Raw genomic sequence first — 19,443 nt, forward strand, 5'->3', positions numbered from 1 at the left:
AATTCTGGGCTTATAATGACAATGTTCCTCTAAGATTTAGAAAACAGCTAGATATGTTTACTCAGAAGTAAGCCTTATTGAGTTCAATATAACTTATTCCTGTGTGTATTACAGCTGCATTTATTTATTTTTTTAATCTTGAGGCACAGAAGCGTGTTTGTTTTCCTCTCTTCCTCAAGTAGCCCAGGGCAGATAATAAGTTTTATAAAGCGAATATATCAACATCACTACTGTTTTGAACTGTTCTTAATATTTTTGTGTTTTTAGGGTTGCAACATACCCTGGGACTTTAGGGCAAAGGGCAGGTAATACATAATCATAATAAATATAAAATGTGAATATATTAAAATGATAACACTAAAATCACCACCACACAAGAAAATAGTATCTGAGGTTAAATACTTTGTTAGAGGACCACATTTCCATGTCGTGAGATGTTTTTTTGCAGTTAGAAGCTCAGATCTAATTTCCAAGATGCATCAACAATTTCGTGTCAAGAGACACATAAAAGCTGTCTTTTTTTGAAAACATTTAATTAAAATGTGTAAAAACATTTTAAATAAGCAAAATAGCTTATGAAAACGGAAGCTCTTCCGAGATGCATTGTTTTCAGGAAATAGTGACTTCTTATTATTTATAGCTCCAGACGTGGTATACCAAGCAGTGATTCCCACTTCTCACTGCCAGCAGTGATTTTGGGCTTCTTCCAACTTCCTCCTTGAAACAGAAATATGCTTCTTTTGGTGATCTCATTTGTTTTATATTCTCATATTTTTTCCTGCCCCCACAACTCTCCTTCCTTTGGCTAAGCAGCCTTTTAGAAGTGCCATCCAATGTGGAAGTCTTTGCTTTCCCCTTTGAAGAGCGATACTTCACTGTTGGCTAAATCAAGAGTTTTACAATTCTAAAAGCAACGTCTTGGATGTGGAATATTATTAATACAATATAATGAGTGGGAGGGAGTGTTATTGATACTGGGAGGCTGGGTGAGCATGAATTCATCAGGGAGGCAGAAAAGTTTGGAGCAGGAGGAATTAATTGGGTGGTGAGACAGCTTAGGCACCTAAGCAGGCCACACTTGAAGGCCCACAGATTCTCCACGTCAGTGTTAGAAACTCAGATATATAAGCTAACCACGAAATGGCACCTTAAACCTAGGTTACAATTGCCACAATGGAATGTCTAGATACCAATGGAATTTATTGTCATCGTCGTCATCACCATCATCATTAATTTCATTTCTGTACCACTTTATATTTTAAATGAAAAAAATCTCAAAGCAGTTTACAGAACATGAAAACTGAAAACAAAAATCCACGTAGCCCCTTCTAATTCTATAGTTCTATGATTCTTTGAATCCAGAATAAAACAAATTCAAGCTTCAAGAAAATATTTTAGATCCTTCTCTAAGTGACATTTAGCTCTCCCCATATTTATTTACCTATTTGATTTATGTATCTGCCCCATAGCAGAAGTACTGGAGGAAGCCAGTGTGGTGTAGTGGTTAAAGTGCCGGACTAGGACCTGGGAGATCAGGGTTCAAATCCCCACTCAGTCATGAAGCACACTGGGTGACCTTGCGCCAGGCAGCCTCTTAACCTACCTCACAGGGTTGTACGAATTAACTGAGGAGGGAGGTGAACCATGTACTCCTTGGAGAAAAAGGTGGGATATCAATTCAATAAATAAACTCTTCTGCTTACCTGCCCAAGAAAGCTGGAGGGGCCAGCCAGATGCAGATGTTGCCAACCTGGCGTCCAGAGATCTCCACATGGTCACAACTGGACCTGCGCCAGTTGCAAAATTCCTGGGGAATTTAGAACACTGCTTCACGTGTGTCACCATCATGCAAGGTTCTGTATGGAATGACAGTAAGAAAAATTGGTCCCTCCCATGTGAGAATCTTACAATCTATAATTCAACAGGGAAACAAGTAGGCGGAAGAAAGAGGTGATGCTAAATAGGGAGATAAAATGTTTTCAGCTTGATTTTAAGTAAAGGAGAGGTTGCTACTCTTACTGGATTTCTCAGCAGCTTTTGTTACTATCGACCATGGTATATTCTTGATGCTGAAATCAGTAGGAGGACCTGCTACCTTTACTCTTAGTTGCAGTAATAATCTCATGCCCCGTCATACCATTTGGGGTAAGTGAAGTGCTCGCTGGGGTAATATGATTATGCTGAATGCAGAGTGGAGAGCAGTGACACTTAATGTGGCAATTAATTGTATCTGGTGGCATTTGTCTGCACAAGCAGGACTCCAACTTTGCTAGGCTCTTTATGCTTTTGAAAAAGGGCAACAAATGCAGTGGCAAAAATTGGCTGGCTTTGAAAAGGAAAAGTTTGAGAAGCTGCCTATTTCATTGTAAATTGTTGATGAGCTTCCTCAGTAGACCCGTATTTCACTTTTGTGTGTTCTGAGAGTCGCTTGGCATCTTTGAACTGTGCAAATAGCATGTCCTGGCAGATTTACCCAGTAACTCCCACAGGTCTTTACCAAGACAGAGATGATGTTTGTCGACCACACAGAATCCAAGGATGCACATTTGTTGCTGCAATGGAAAATAACTCTGCAAAATATATGGATTGGGGAGGGGGAATTAACTCTGTGAAAGTATCAGCATGGACTATTTTGATCCTGAAAAATCTAGCAACAACTCAATCAGCACAGGAATAACAACCTCCTGAATCCTGATTCTTCCGGCTATAGTTCATCCGGAACATGAACGCCTCCAATATAAAGGCTACAATTATTGTCATCACCACCATGGTCACAATATAGAAAATCATGAAATAGAGGCAGCTCCAGTGCGAAGTCTCTGATGTCACCCCTTCCATGATGATGTACCAGTCGTTGACGACTGTCAACTCAAACAGGGTAACAAAACTGTTCAAAACAGGAATGACATGCATGCAAGAGGAGGTGGGGTCCATAAACTTTGAGACTGAAGGAATAATAAACTAGAGGTCCAAGCAACCAAAATAAAACACACATGAATATGAGAAGATAAGATAAATGATTGAGCAGGTGGTTGAGGGACAACTCCAAGCACATCTGGAGGATGTGGACCATTTGGATCCCTTCCAACTGGGATTCAGACCCCATTATGAGACTGAAACTGCCTTGGTCTTGCTGCTTGATGATCTTCCCCAGGCTAGGGATAGAGGTGAAAGTTGTTTCCTGGTTCTGCTGGATCTCCCAATGGTTTTTGATACCATAGATCATGGTATCCTTCTGGACCATCTAGGGGGGGTTGGGAGTTGGGGCACTGTTGTACAATGGTTCCTCTCCTTCCTCCTGGGACATGTCCAGAAAGTAGTGGTGGAGGGGGTGAGTGTTCGGACTGCTAGGTGCTCACCAGTGGAGTACCTCTTCGCCATGCTTGTCAACATTTATCTGAAGCTGCTGGGAGAGATCATCAGGGGGTTTGGGCTGGGTCTTCAGTAGTATGCGGATGATACCCAGCACTACCTCTTGTTTAAATCGGAACCAGTGAGGGCAGTGAACATCCTGTGTGAGTGTCTGGAGGTGGTTGGAGGATGGTTGCCACCTAACGGATTAAGGTTGAATCCTGACAAGACAGAAGTACTGTTTCTGGGGGACAGGGGATGGGCAAGTTTGGGAGACTCCCTGATTCTGAATGGGATAACTGTGGTCCTGAAGGACCAGGTACACAGCCTTGGGGTCATTTTGGACTCACAGCTGTCCGTGGAGGTGCAGATTAATTCTGCGTCCATAAACTAAAGCTAAAATAACAGAGTTTATGAATACATTTATTTTAAAAATAATATGGTCCAGGGCATTGTAATACTGCAAACCCAGAATCCCATTTAATGTGCACTTGCTTTGATGGGGACATGAAATTGTGAGTGACGTGATATTTGGTAAGCAATTTCAAAAAAATGCAACCTTGGTACACATCCCTGCTTATGAGAAAGTGGAGCAAAAATCTCTGCTTCAGCAAGCAGGGGGTCCACAGAGGAAGGAGCTGGGGGCAAGAAAGGGAAAGTAGGAGAATAATGAAGTCAGAACACAGGTTCTGTGATGGAACTAAATATTCAAGTGAAGTGATTTTCAGCTAAAATTGATTCAGCTAGGTACAGCGGATCATCAGAATCTGCGGATTTTGCAGAATCTTTCTGCAAGAAACAGTGAGCAGCTTATGACAAATAGCAGCAATTAAACTCAACAATTGCAAGGCCAATTTCTTAAGAACAGGAATAACAGCAACATGATAGCAAATACAACACTATATAAAAACACTTCAATACTATAAATGGAACAACATTATATTGGCATTACACGTTCTAGCAATTGCAAAAATAACAAGGGAGCTCGGCAGTTTTATCTTGGTTCTAAATACACCCGTCCCATGATAAATAAATGTTGCTCACAGTTCTTCTCCCGCAGTAACTGAATGGCAAAGAACAGGATTGCAGACAGGTTGGAACTAAAGCAATGGAACAATGTGCTCCTTGAAGCCCAAGGCTTTTATTCATTTTAAAACAAAGGCTTGAAAGAGTATTCCAGTACTGAAAAAATATAGGAATGCTTCCTCTATGTGTAGTAGTTTTGCAATTCCTATAAAATGACCAGGGCAATAATGAGAACACTTTACATTTTTTGGGTGGAGACTTGTTGCATCTACACCTCTTTGACCAGTGTAGCTAAATGGGCCCATCCCCTGGAGGGACCCCTATTGCCATGCTGCTTGATGAAATAATATTCCTTAAGCTATGTCCTGTACACATGACAATCTTCTTCTCTGGCGATCACTCGTAGCCAAGTAAGGTTGTCTTCCATGAACAGAGTCTTAACAGTGAGTCCATAAGTGACTGTGGAGGCCAATTCTGGATCCACATGTCCTTCCACAGTGGGGACATAGGTTTCCGGGTGGAAGTTGATCATGGTGAGGGTTTGCCAAGCGTGCCTTCCTCTTAGCACGTTTCTCCCTTGCGTTCTGAGTTTGAGCATCTTCAAAGTCCATGACACCTTTGGTAAAGACTGTTCTCCAACTGGAGCACTTGCAGGCAAGTGTTTCCCATTTGTCAGTGTTTATAATACATTTTTAAAGATTTGCCTTGAGAGAGTCTTCAAACCTTTTTTGTTGACGACCGGCATTACACTTTCCATTTTTAAGTTCGGAATAGAGTACAGTAGTTGCTTTGGAAGACGATCATCAGGCATCTGCACATGACCAGTCCAACGAAGTTGATGTTGAAGAATCATTGCTTCAACACTGGTGATCTTTGCTTCTTCCAGTACACTGACATTAGTTCGCCTGTCTTCCCAAGTGTAAAACTTTTCAGAGATACTGTTGATGGAACCTTCTAGGAGTTGGAGATGGCGTTTATATGTGGTCCATGTTTCACAAGCATACAGTAAGGTTGGCAGTACAATAGCTTTGTTAACAATACCTGCCCTGAGGCACTAGCTTTCCTTCTTCTCCTGCAAAGGAGACCAAACTGATGGCATATTAACATATAAGCAATGCCTGCATGGAGCATCCTTAAGGCTCTTTAGTTGCCTGCCAATAAAATAGCCTGGCTGATCGTGAATATGACATTTCAGAGTGGCTAGATTCCTCCAAACCCTCCACCCCACCCCATTATAGCAAAGTAGTGCTATTTCTGTACTTGAGAGGCACTTCCTTGTTCTTGTTAGACCAGGTCTGAAGTATTCATAATTGCTCAAAATTTAAAGGCTGCTCCGTTTCCTGAAAAACAGTGTTTTCAATGAAATATGCTCTCTTGGGCCAAGCCACAATAGATTTACTCATCTGTCTATTAAAGGTGGAGCTGGGAAATTAAAAGAGTGTTTCTTTTATTTCTATAGGGAGTCAATCAGTGCAATCCTACCCATGTCAACTCAGAAATATGTCCCATTGTTTCCAGTGGGGCTTCTAGTGCGTTCAGCATTGCAAGCTAAATTGTTTGTTTAGGGATGTGGTTCCTTCCTAACTACTCGCTGGTTATCAGAGCAGTACAAATTGTGTAATAATCATATTCTTGGGGTGCAGGCTATGTGTGTCTGCAATTACGGGGAGGGGGAGCCAGAAAGCTCCACTGTGCAAGTTGAGTTCTGCAAGCTTTTTTCTAGACGCCCGATTTCAAAGTATTTAAGACATTGTATGTATGATTCACCTCCTCTTCTTCCTTGTCAGAGTGCTTGATATGCATTTGGGGATGCAAAGCAGTGAGTAGCTCTGAACTTCACAGTGCTTTGGATTCTAGCCACAGACTGTTAAAGACCAGTGAGTATACAGGGGCTGCATCCTTCAAAACATCACTTTTTTATAATAACAAAAAAGCATAATGGATATAAAACAGTATTTTACCAGGAGGTATTTTCTGATGGTTTTAGCAGCAAATACTCCCTGTTTCCCCTTCATGGATCACTGCCTTGCCGTGGCGAAGGGGCTTGAAGAACTCAGAGAAGCTATGAACTACGCCGAGCAGGGCACACAAGATGAACAGGTCATAGTGGAGAGTTTTGACCAAACGTGATCCACCTGGAGGAGGAACCGGCAAGCCACTCCAGTATCCTTGCCAAGAAAACTCCATGGACAAAGACAACAGGCATATAAAAGTTATGACGCTGGAAGATGAGCCCCTCAGGTCGGAAGGCGTCCAACATGCTACTGGGGAAGAGCGGAGGGCAAGTACAAGTAGATCCAGAGCTGATGAAGCGGCTGGGCCAAAGCCGAAAGGACGCTCAGTTGCGGATATGCCTGGAAGCGAAAGGAAAGTCCAATGCTGTAAAGAAAAATATTGCATAGGAACCTGGAATGTAAGAACCATGAACCTGGGCAAGTTGGAGGTGGTCAAAAATGAGATGGCAAGAATAAATATTGACATCCTGGGCATCAGTGAACTAAAATGGACGGGAATGGGCGAATTCAGTTCGGATGACCATCACATCTACTACTGTGGGCAAGAAACCCGTAAAAGAAATGGAGTGGCCCTCATAGTCAACAAAAGAGTGGCGAAAGCTGTACTGGGATGCAATCTCAAAAATGATAGAATGATCTCGATACGAATCCAAGGCAGACCTTTTAACATCACGGTAATCCAAGTTTATGCACCAACCACTGGTGCTGAAGAAACTGAAATAGACCAGTTCTATGAAGACTTACAAGACCTTATAGAAGTGACACCAAAGAAGGATGTTCTTCTCATTATAGGGGATTGGAATGCTAAAGTAGGGAATCAAGAGATAAAAGGAACAACTGGCAAGTTTGGCCTTGGAGATCAAAACGAAGCAGGGCAAAGGCTAATAGAGTTCTGTCAAGAGAACAAGCTGGTCATCACAAACACGCTTTTCCAATAACACAAGAGACGACTCTACACATGGACATCACCAGATGGGCAGTATCGAAATCAGATTGATTATATTCTCTGCAGCCAAAGATGGAGAAGCTCTATACAGTCAGCAAAAACAAGACCTGGAGCTGACTGTGGCTCAGATCATCAGCTTCTTATAGCAAAATTCAAGCTTAAACTGAAGAAAGTAGGAAAAACCACTGGGCCGGTAAGATACAATCTAAGTCAAATCCCTTATGAATACACAGTGGAAGTGACGAACAGGTTTAAGGATTTAGATTTGGTGGACAGAGTGCCTGAAGAACTATGGATGGAGGCTCGTAACATTGTACAGGAGGCAGCAACGAAAACCATCCCAATGAAAAGGAAATGCAAGAAAGCAAAGTGGCTGTCCAACGAGGCCTTACAAATAGCGGAGGAGAGAAGGCAAGCAAAATGCGAGGGAGATAGTGAAAGATACAGGAAATTGAATGCAGATTTCCAAAGAATAGCAAGGAGAGACAAGAAGGCCTTCTTAAACGAGCAATGCAAACAAATAGAGGAAAACAACAGAATAGGAAGAACCAGAGATCTGTTCAAGAAAATTGGAGATATGAAAGGAACATTTCGTACAAAGATTTCCATAATAAAGGACAAAAGTGGTAAGGACCTAACAGAAGCAGAAGACATCAAGAAGAGGTGGCAAGAATACACAGAGGAATTATACCAGAAAGATATGGATGTCTCGTACACCCCAGGTAGTGTGGTTGCTGACCTTGAGCCAGACATCCTGGAAAGTGAAGTCAAATGGGCCTTAGAAAGCACTGCAAATAACAAGGCCAGTGGAAGTGATGGTATTCCAGCTGAACTATTTAAAATGTTAAAAGATGATGCTGTTAAGGTGCTACACTCAATATGCCAGCAAATTTGGAAAACTCAGCAGTGGCCAGAAGATTGGAGAAGATCAGTCTACATCCCAATCCCAAAGAAGGGCAGTGCCAAAGAATGCTCCAACTACCGCACAATTGCACTCATTTCACACGCTAGCAAGGTTATGCTTAAAATTCTACAAGGAAGGCTCAAGCAGTATGTGGATCGAGAACTCCCAGAAGTGCAAGCTGGATTTAGAAGAGGCAGAGGAACCAGAGACCAAATTGCAAACATGCGCTGGATTATGGAGAAAGCTAGAGAGTTCCAGAAAGACATCTACTTCTGCTTCATTGACTATGCAAAAGCCTTTGACTGTGTCGACCACAGCAAACTATGGCAAGTTCTTAAAGAAATGGGAGTGCCTGATCACCTCATCTGTCTCCTGAGAAATCTCTATGTGGGACAAGAAGCTACAGTTAGAACTGGATATGGAACAACTGATTGGTTCAAAATTGGGAAAGGCGTACGACAAGGCTGTATTTTGTCTCCCTGCTTATTTAATTTATACGCAGAATACATCATGCGAAAGGCTGAGCTGGATGAATCCCAAGCTGGAATTAAGATTGCCGGAAGAAATATCAACAACCTCAGATATGCAGATGACACAACCTTGATGGCAGAAAGTGAGGAGGAATTAAAGAACCTTTTAATGAGGGTGAAAGAGGAGAGCGCAAAATATGGTCTGAGGCTCAACATCAAAAAAACGAAGATCATGGCCACTGGTCCCATCACCTCCTGGCAAATAGAAGGGGAAGAAATGGAGGCAGTGAGAGATTTTACTTTCTTGGGCTCCATGATCACTGCAGATGGTGACAGCAGCCACGAAATTAAAAGACGCCTGCTTCTTGGGAGAAGGGCAATGACAGGCCTAGACAGCATCTTGAGAAGTAGAGACGTCACCTTGCCAACAAAGGTCCGTATAGTTAAAGCCATGGTTTTCCCAGTAGTGATGTATGGAAGTGAGAGCTGGACCATAAAGAAGGCTGATCGCCGAACAATTGATGCTTTTGAATTATGGTGCTGGAGAAGACTCTTGAGAGTCCCATGGACTGCAAGAAGATCAAACGCATCCATTCTTAAGGAAATCAGCCCTGAGTGCTCACTGGAAGGACAGATCGTGAAGCTGAGGCTCCAGTACTTTGGCCACCTCATGAGAAGAGAAGACTCCCTGGAGAAGACACTGATGCTGGGAAAGATGGAGGGCACAAGGAGAAGGGGGCGACAGAGGATGAGATGGTTGGATAGTGTTCTCGAAGCCACAAACATGAGTCTGACCAAACTGCGGGAGGTAGTGGAGGACAGAGGTGCCTGGCGTGCTCTGGTCCATGGGGTCACGAAGAGTCGGACACGACTAAACGACTAAACAACAACAACTCCCTGTTTACTCAGAGAAGATCTCCCAGAACACCTATTTAATGTCTTTCTGGATTATTGACTTTGTCAGAAATCTACTGCCAAGTTCAGTTTTAGATTCCACCCCCCTCCCCGTCTCAGGCTGGGAGATTTTTTCCAATGCACTGTGTTTCAAAAGCTATTACAGTACCTTTAGTGATGCAGTATTTTCCAGTAAATGTACCTGGACTGTTGAGCTTACTTCACCCCACAGAGGATAGTTCTGTTCCAAATGTAGGTCATTAGTACTCAGCAATTTGTTCCATTACAGCTAATTGCCAAGGTAGAAGTATTATGCTATCCCTTACATTACACACACACCTTTTAAAAGAAGCTCTGTAAAATAATAGATGTTCCACAATTCTATCAGTGTTGTCTATTGGGGGTGGGGGGCAGGGGGAGTTCTGAATAAAGATTGCTTAAAATTTTCATTTTAAAACTGAATGTAAATAATTAACCCATTATCTCACCTTTTTTTCCTTTTCTTATATTAATGTGTGTCTCTGTGTGGGTATTTATTAACCTCCTAACTGGCTCTACTAAGGGCTAACAGACAACCCATGATCTAGCAACTAGTCTGTGTGGGGCTGAGATTTGGGAAATCCCAGCTTTGTTCTCATTGTGCAAATTATTATTTTTTGGTCTAGCCTACCACTGTCACATTGATGTAAGGCTAATGCACTGGTCTGAGCTCCTTAACTGAAAGGCAGAACATGGATTAAATGAGACACTCACAGAACCGCCAAGCTCCTAATGGCTACTTTCCCTGCCTTCAGCTACCGGCAAGCAGATTGTCTGATTCATCCCCTAGTAACAGATGCAGCCAGTTTTATGTGCCTCTATAAACCAGCTTGGTGTGACCTAAAAGGCCAAGGGAACGTGTGGGTTCCTTGGAAGCTAAGTTGTAAATGAATGTTGTAGGACTTTTTACATGGCACAAGGTGCTAAAACTTGCAATATGCAAGTTTTCTGGTGCATGGCTCAAATTTGCAAGTGGCTTAAATCTTCTGTTGACTCCAGTCAAAGGCTACTATGGGGTGTGGCGCTCATCTCGCTTCAGGCCAAGGGAGCTGGCATTTGTCCACAGTTTTTTGGGTCATGTGGCCAGCATGACTAAACAGCTTCTGGCATGATGGCACACCATGACGAGTGCCAGAACAGACGGAAACACCGTTTACCTTCCCACCACAGCGGTACCTATTTATCTACTTGCACTGGTGTGCTTTCAAACTGCTAGGCAGGCAGGAGCTGGGACCGAGCAATGGGAGCTCATCCAAACCGTCAACCTTCTGATTGGCAAGCCCAAGAGGCTCAGTGGTTTAGACCACAATATGTACGTTAACTAGGTCATTCACATGATCAGGCAGAAGGGGTCTTATTTCAGAATATAGAGCTCTATGTGATGATGGGGGGGGGGGGAAAGAATCCTGAATAGCAGTTGTGCTTGGAAGTAGCCAGAAATTAAATTACTTTAAGTCTGTGTAAGATATTTAAAGCACCAACTTGGGTGGAAAATGCAAAGCTTTCTTTTCAACTAGAAAACTGCATCTGTGTGCCTGACAAGTTCTGGGATACATTCTGTAGAACTGTGTGTGTGTGCGCATCTGCAGAGCAGTCTTCCTTAACCTGGTATCCATTGAGTGTTTGAACTGTAATAATAATAATAATAATTTATTATTTATACCCCGCCCATCTGGCTGAGTTTCCCCAGCCACTCTGGGCGGCTCCCAATCAGTGTTAAAAACAATACAGCGTTACATATTAAAAACTTCCCTGAACAGGGCTGCCTTAAGATGTCTTCTGAATGTCAGGTAATTATTTATCTCTTTGACATCTGATGGGAGGGCGTTCCACAGGGCGGGCGCCACTACCGAGAAGGCCCTCTGTCTGGTTCCCTGTAACCTCACTTCTCGCAATGAGGGAACCGCCAGAAGGCCCTCGGCGCTGGATCTCAGTGTCCGGGCTGAACGATGGGGGTGGAGACGCTCCTTCAGGTATACAGGACCGAGGCCGTTTAGGGCTTTAAAGGTCAACACCAACACTTTGAATCGTGCTCGGAAACGTACTGGGAGCCAATGCAGATCTCTCAGAACCGGTGTTATGTGGTCCCGGCGGCCACTCCCAGTCACCAGTCTAGCTGCCGCATTCTGAATTAGTTGTAGTTTCCGGGTCACCTTCAAAGGTAGCCCCACGTAGAGCGCGTTGCAGTAGTCCAAGCGTGAGATAACTAGAGCATGCACCACTCTGGCGAGACAGTTTGCGGGCAGGTAGGGTCTCAGCCTGCGTACCAGGTGGAGCTGGTAGACAGCTGCCCTGGACACAGAGTTAACCTGCGCCTCCATGGACAGCTGTGAGTCCAAAATGACTCCCAGGCTGCGCACCTGGTCCTTCAGGGGCACAGTTACCCCTGTAACTCCTCTCATTCCTGACATTGGCCATGATGTCTGGGAGCTGGACAATAAAGACATCTGGAGGGTCCCAGTTTCCCCCAATGCTAGTGTGGGAAACTCCTTGCACCCTGCTGCCCTGAATTGGAGCTCATTTTGAATAGATGAGAAGAAGGCAGAAAAGGGAACTTCCCCTGGAATCTGCTGTCTCAGGCAGGCTGCTTTAAATTGCTATGTGTTTCTGTAACTTGAGGGAAGGAAGAGCAGTGTTATCAGACAAAGTCTATTTTCACTGGTTCCCAAAGCCAATAAGGACCCATGATGGATGGAAAGGTTCAAGCCTTTATTGCTATAGCAATAGTGGCTTAGTTTGGATTTCTTTCCAGAAAGAAACACATGACCACACCCATACCTGATTCCTCCCACCCCTCCCAAGTTTGCTCTTGACACACAAACATTAGGTGCTAATTGATGATAAGATAAATACTTGCTTGAAGCCCTATTTTATTTGGTTGCAGTTCTCTACTTGCAAAGCAGCTGCATTTAATATGAACTTTTAGCTTGCTGGTGGGCTGAACTGGTGATGTTTGGGCTGGAACCTGAGAACACAGGAAGTTAGACCACTGCACAGTCAGACCACTGAGTTCATCCAACTTAGTGGTGGCCACACTGACTGGCAGCAGCTCTCCAGGCTTCAGAGTTAGGATATTAAAACAGGAGCTTCTTTGAGGCTATTTTGGGGGCCAGCTTGGGGGCTGTTTGGCTAGCTTAAAACATGCTATTCCTGTGTAAGGAAGATGAGATCCCTGCATTGCAGGGGGTTGGACTAGATTACTCTTGGGGTGGGTCCCTTCCAGTTCTACTATGCTTCTATGCTGCTGTTGCTTGCTGTCTCGCCCTAGGGTGTTTCACTCTTTGACACTGATGAGGGGGACTTTTGGCCACAAGTTCCTACAGAGCTTACAGGAAGAGAAGGTTGTCTCCTTATCTGAGAGCCAACAACTGCTAGCTTCTCATGGTGTTAGCAAGCCAACCAAAGAGCTCAAGGGGGGCATTTCAACTTTGCCTGCTGTCAGCCAAGCTCAGGATGCCAGGGACTTGTGGCTGTCCAGTGCAGTATCAGTAGAATCCCTTCCAATACATTGTGCATCTGCTTCCCCCTAGAAAAGTAACACGTGAGGATAAGTACAGCCACAGAGTGCCATGGGGTTGCAAAACAAGCTCATTTCCCATTGCCTTTCTTTGCACCCTTCATAAATTCCCATCCTCTTTCCCACCTGCTCAACTCTAATTTCACCTTCTACCATGCAAATACGACTTTGAGCATCAGAGGCTTCAGTCTTCTCTAAAAACTATATTCTTGAGAAGTTGATGCTGTACAAATTAATAAGGCATATTTTGGAAAGACACCTTGTTAAAAAAAGAAAAGCTATTTCTTTTGAAATAGTCGGACTAAGTATTGTTGATGGAAACTGTGCTTAAGCAGCAAAGGCCATTATATGCAGCACTGTGAGAGGGACTGCCATTATTTGCAACACTGTGAGAATGTAAATGACCATGGCATTCCACTTTGTTTCAGTTGCCTTTGTAAAGCCAGTGAAGTTGTTAGCTCTTTCGTGCCTTGCATTTTAATGCAAAGTATCAATTTTGTTTGGCTACAGTTTATCTGATATGCATAGTATTTCACACTACTTCCGTCTATCACGGGATCCTCCAATGTTTTCCACTACCTGTCACACCTGATTTTCATAACTACATATTTTCATTTCTAAACATTTACTGCCCTAGTTGGCTAATCAGGGATGAACGAGCAAAAAAGGGCGAGCTTCTGAGTAAGCAGAAATGAATCTCAATGTCTGATCAGACCCATTGCACACATTCACTATCAGTTACTACAAGTACATACTTCACAATAAACATCTAAGAGAAACTGGAGTAAAGCAAGCTGGTTAAGTCAGAGTAAAGCTATACCAGATCTAAACTTTGTTCAGCAGTGGAGCTGCTGCCATTGCTCTGCCTAAGCCTGGCAGAGACAAGAAAGAGGTTGTCCCTGCAGACCACATTGATCTATTGGGTGTATAAAGGATTATTGCTTCCAAGCAATTTGTAATTGCTCTGGAGAAAAGCAATTGTGTTAAGTCAGCCACTGAGCAAGTATTGTTAATAGTTTAGCACCAGGTGAACACTGAAAACTGGACAATTGTTAAAGCTTCTGCCATAGGTGCCTGAACTGTATCACCACATGTCTCTGAACACAAGAGGAGTCCTGCTGGATGAGAACAGTGCTAGCACAGCATTATGCTCTCCAAATAGCCAACCAGATGCCTATGGGAAGCCCATAAGAAGGCTATGGATGCTGTCACATTTCCTTCTTGTCACCCCCAGCAGCTGGTTTTCTGATACTGGAGTTAATAGCCCTCATGACTAGCAGCCTCCTTTAATTTCTCTGGTGCATTTTGAGTATGACCCTCGGAGTCCCTTCCAATTCTATGATTATATGAGTACTGCATTCATCTTATGTTTATTATAGATTATAAAGCATGAGCATGGAATGAAACTAAAAGCACCATAAATCATAAATGGCCAGCCATCATTAAGGCTGCTGCAACTGAAGGCCTATACTCACAACCCACTGGCACAAACAGAAAGTTGTTTGTGCTCCCATTTCCAGTGCTGCTCTCTTCTATCTCCCCATACTGCTGAGTGCAAAAGTGCTAAGCATGAGTGGTTCATAGGTTACCATGTGCATTTATGACGTTCTCCACCACAGCAAGACTTTATAGCTCTGAGTGGAGAAAGAACATGGAAATACTAGTAGTTTACCAGATATATAATGCGGGTGGCACTGTGGTTAAACCACTGAGCCTAGGGCTTGCCGATCAGAAGGTCGGCGGTTCGAATCCCCGCGACGGGGTGAGCTCCCATTGCTCGGTCCCTGCTCCTGCCAACCTAGCAGTTCGAAAGCATGTCAAAGTGCAAGTAGATAAATAGGTACCGCTCCAGCCGGAAGGTAAACGGCGTTTCCGTGCACTGCTCTGGTTTGCCAGAAGTGGCTTAGTCATGCTGGCCAGTAAAGCGAGATGAGCGCCACAGCCCCAGAGTCGGTCACGACTGGACCTAACAGTCAGGGGTCCCTTTACCTTTACTTACCAGATATCTACTTCCCTTTGATCTAATTTGTAAAGCTCAGTAATGTAGATAGATTCAGTATTGGTGAATCATATGTTGAAGCTCGCAGTAGGCTATCTAGTATAGTCATACCTTGGGTTGAAGTAGCTTCAGGTTGAGTGTTTTCGGGTTGCACTCCACGGCGACCCAGAAGTAACGGAATGCATTATGGTTCCGCCGCTCGCGCATGTGCACACGCTCAAAATGACGTCATGCGCATGTGTGGAAGCGGCGAATCACGACCCACGCAGACGCGGGTTGCTTCAGGATGTGAGCAGGGCTCCAGAACGGATCCCGTTCGCATCCAGAGGTACCACTGTAATCCAAAACTCTCCTTGATGCAGAGTGAGGGTGTCTTCAACAGATGACTTCCCAGCCCTTGTTGCAGACTCCGTGACGGACAATCTTCCACTCTCCTTAAGTAATTGCCTCAGTTGTTACCTCTGAAACATTTCTCTTAATGTTAGACTACAATCTACCCTCCTGTAAATTATGGCTAAATGTACCCACTTCTTCCAGCCTTACCTCATAGAATGTCTTTTCCTCATCTCTTGCAGATTATGTTTCTGAGGTGCTTTGAATGTAAAGGGTCAATAAAAGCTTTCTGGGAAATGATATATAATTAATGGGGGGAAATTGTTTAAAATAACTTTTGTAAAGAAACCAGAAGCCTTTTTTATTAGGAATTATAGGTACCAATATGCCAAAGGAGCAGAAAAAACTTTTTATGTATGCAACAACAGCTGCACGGATGCTACTAGCTCAGAGATGGAAAGAAGAAAGAGTCCCTAGCAGAGAGGAATGGCAAACCAAGCTGTTGGACTATGCTAAAATGGCAAAACTGACCGGAAAGCTCAGAAACAAATAAGAGGAAAGAATGGGAAAAAATTATAATTTATTTAGGAGACCACTATAAGCAGAAGAAAACATTAACAGGATTTTAATATCACTTGTAATGTAACAAACACTTTGGACAATATGAACAGATGCAAAATATAGATTATTAAATAATATGCAGTTGAAAATGTTAACAATAAGACCCATGGTAGGAAGTTTCAAGTTTCAGAGAAATCTCTATATACGGCTGTGCATTTGGTATTGTTGTAAATTTACATTTGTAAAACCAAATGAAAACAATTTTTTAAAAAAGAATGTAAAAGATTAAAGGCTAATTTCTGGGCATTTCTAGGCAGAGAAAAGACTCCTGTCTGAAGGCCTGGAGAGCCAATGCCAGTCAATGTAGACAGGGATGAACAGAATGTAGATCAGGATCACTTTTAGATCTCTGGGTGAATTGCAATCAACCGGCAAGGGCTCTCAGTGTTTTTAACAATACCCACAGCAAAATGACCTGTTCCACCTAGATTAGGCTACTGAAATGAAGTAAACTATTCTGAAGTTGACTTTTGTGCAAAAGGCTTGTGAGCAAAATTCAGTGACGGTACTGGAAATAAATTACTAGACTCAAAATATGTTCAGAGGAGCCCTGTTTTTTCGTTCTTAAAATATGTCTTTTGCTCCTGACTCTGATCAGTAGATCTAGTGAAAAACAAGGTAGTTTCAGCAAGCCTGAAGTTTGCCAACCCCAGCGCATTATGTTGAGCTGGATGGACAAATTGTCTGAATCAGCATAAGAGAATTTCCCATGCTGACTCGCAGGCTAGAAATAATCACTGCAAACTCACCACAGATAACATATGTTTGTGTCTGGGTCTAAAAACTTGCCCAAATATCCTGTAAGGACAATATGACTGCTTTGTTTGGCTGACTTGAGAGTTTTTTTTAATGAGAGGGTGGGTTTCCTTTTAGTTCAGCTACCTGTGAACTTTGCTTCCATCCCCTTTGTTCGGATACATACTTTGCTCAGCAACAGGAAAAGTCAAGAGAAAACAGAATGCAGCAGCTGAGAACCTGAGCTGGACAGGAATGAAAATGTGTGTTTGAAATTCATATTCCAAGTACAATTTAAATTGTACTATGAATCTGAAATAAAGCTAAAAATGTTCCTAGTAGAGTTTTTTGTTCCCTTTTGCTCACTGAAAGTTTGATGAGCAAACTCATTCTTGCAAACTACAGTCTTGAGAAAAAAGTTGAATAGAGCACACTGATGAATAAATTAACTCTTGAGCACAGCATCTCTAAATTGCCTTAAATAACAGGAAGGCAACTACAGTACATGATATGACTATAGTTCCCATTATTATTCGGATCAACTGAATGCAAAGTAGGCATCACAAATCAACTGAAGCAGTATATTCATAAGGTACAGAGAAAACCCATGCACCATAGCCATTTTCTAAACTATTTGCTGCAAGACATAAGTTGAAAGACTGCTTCCATTACTTAAACATGTGCCTTTTCTGAAGATAACAAAATACATCAGGGGTTGAATAGTCATTTGAATAAGTTTTGATGAGATCTTCAGTTTGGGGAATTGACTGTACAAAGGTCTTCAGTATACTGTGTCCCTAAACTCCAAATGACTACTTGAAAAGCTAAAGTGTGTTTATTTTCTATATGAAATTTAGTTCAAGCAGGTATTTTGTATAACGTGATTAAATTTATATATGTATTTTAATTACTCAAATTACTTTCTCATGCTTTTATATACCCTATAGTCATATCATGTAGTGTAGTTGCCTTTCTGTTATTTAAGGCAACCTTGAGCACATGCCTGTCAATTAGGATACTTTCAGTTAGGATACTTTCTTACTTTCCCCCTAAAGTAATGTAACTGGACAGCTAGCTTTCTGCTGGGAAACATGGCAGCTGGAGGAAAACTTTTACTTGGCAGAAGTTTACATTTGCCTAGGAAGTTCTCTTCTCATCAGGACACATCTTCTTTTAAGAACCAGTCTTTACTTTCAGAGAGGATGGCCTCTTTGAAAACCATGGACAAACCTCTCCTATTTCAAAATACTGAACTCTATAGTTTTATGTGGTCAAACATCTCCAGCTGGGCAGAGCAATTTTATATTCCAATACATCATAGAATGAGACACATCTTCCACTATACGGGTGCAATATTCACCATATTCTATAGCTGCTTAGGCGATGTTATCCCATTAAAATAATTTTGCACCCTAAAATTATTTCAATTAGTTTCTTCCTTGTATTATGTGTTTATTTATTGTTGTCAAAAGAAAACTCCTAAATGACAACAGTGTGGGCAGTTAAGACACAGCTTGAAGAAATCTCTCTTTTTTCCCAAACAACAACAACCCTGCTTTGGGGTATAGAACAGCGCACAAAAACCAAAACTCAGGGCACGCAAGCCAATGCAACTTTTCTGAGAGACTGGGCCTTGCACAATGTGTTGTTTTGTTCCCCTGCTGGTGTTTGCAAGCAAGCAGTGCCCCCTTCTCCTCCTGACTTTCCCTGGAGTATTGTGCACGAGTCACAACATTGGCCTCTTCTGGGGAATACTAGGTTAGATGAGGAAAGAAAGAAGCGAGCAGAGGAGGTGGGGAGGAGCAAAGGGCCTGGGGGGGGGAAGGATCCAGCTACATGTTCTAACACTCTGTGCCCTAACTGGTAATGAATATGCCTGAGGCAAACTTCCAACTCTTTGTTTCTTCCTCAGGGCACCATAATAATTCAAAATGACCAACCTACCTTCTTGCAAACATGTGTCTATATCAATAAACTTTTTTTTTTAAAAAAAAGACATAACAGAATTAGCCCTGGGTTGACCAGAGGAGAACAATTGTTAGAATCTGGGAAAAAATGTCAAGCAAGCTTTATGTTACGTACTTTTAAGAGTACCTTTGTAGCTTTCCTGTTCAAATAGTGCTCCTGCCCTTCTTGAGTCAAGCTCAGAAGCTGCACAGTAACCCCTCCTCCCCCAAACATTCTGCAGGGTACAGAGAGAAATAACCTCTGATTTTCTCTACCTCCATCAGTCACATTCAATGGCTGGTTAATCTTTCTTGTGTTAGGCTACAGGCAGAAAGCCAGCAAAGGGTCTGCTTTCAGTCTGGTCTGCTGCCCTCTTTAAGCCTCCCAGCAGCACCAGATTTAGGGTGGTGTGGGCAGGTGCTTGAGTTGCTGCAACTATGACATAGCACACTTGAGAGCATGTGCAGAATGGAAAGGAGGGAGAGGATGCCAAATAAATATTTCAGGCGCCAAATTTTGTCCTTACTCAGGGCACCATAATACCAAAGTCTGCCCCTGCTCCCAGCAAGCACATACAGTGGTACCTCGGGTTACAGACGCTTCAGGTTACAGACTCCGCTAACCCAGAAATAGTACCTCGGGTTAA

Source organism: Podarcis raffonei, chromosome 5 (genome assembly GCF_027172205.1).
Source record: "Podarcis raffonei isolate rPodRaf1 chromosome 5, rPodRaf1.pri, whole genome shotgun sequence".
Lineage (NCBI taxonomy): Eukaryota > Metazoa > Chordata > Lepidosauria > Squamata > Lacertidae > Podarcis > Podarcis raffonei.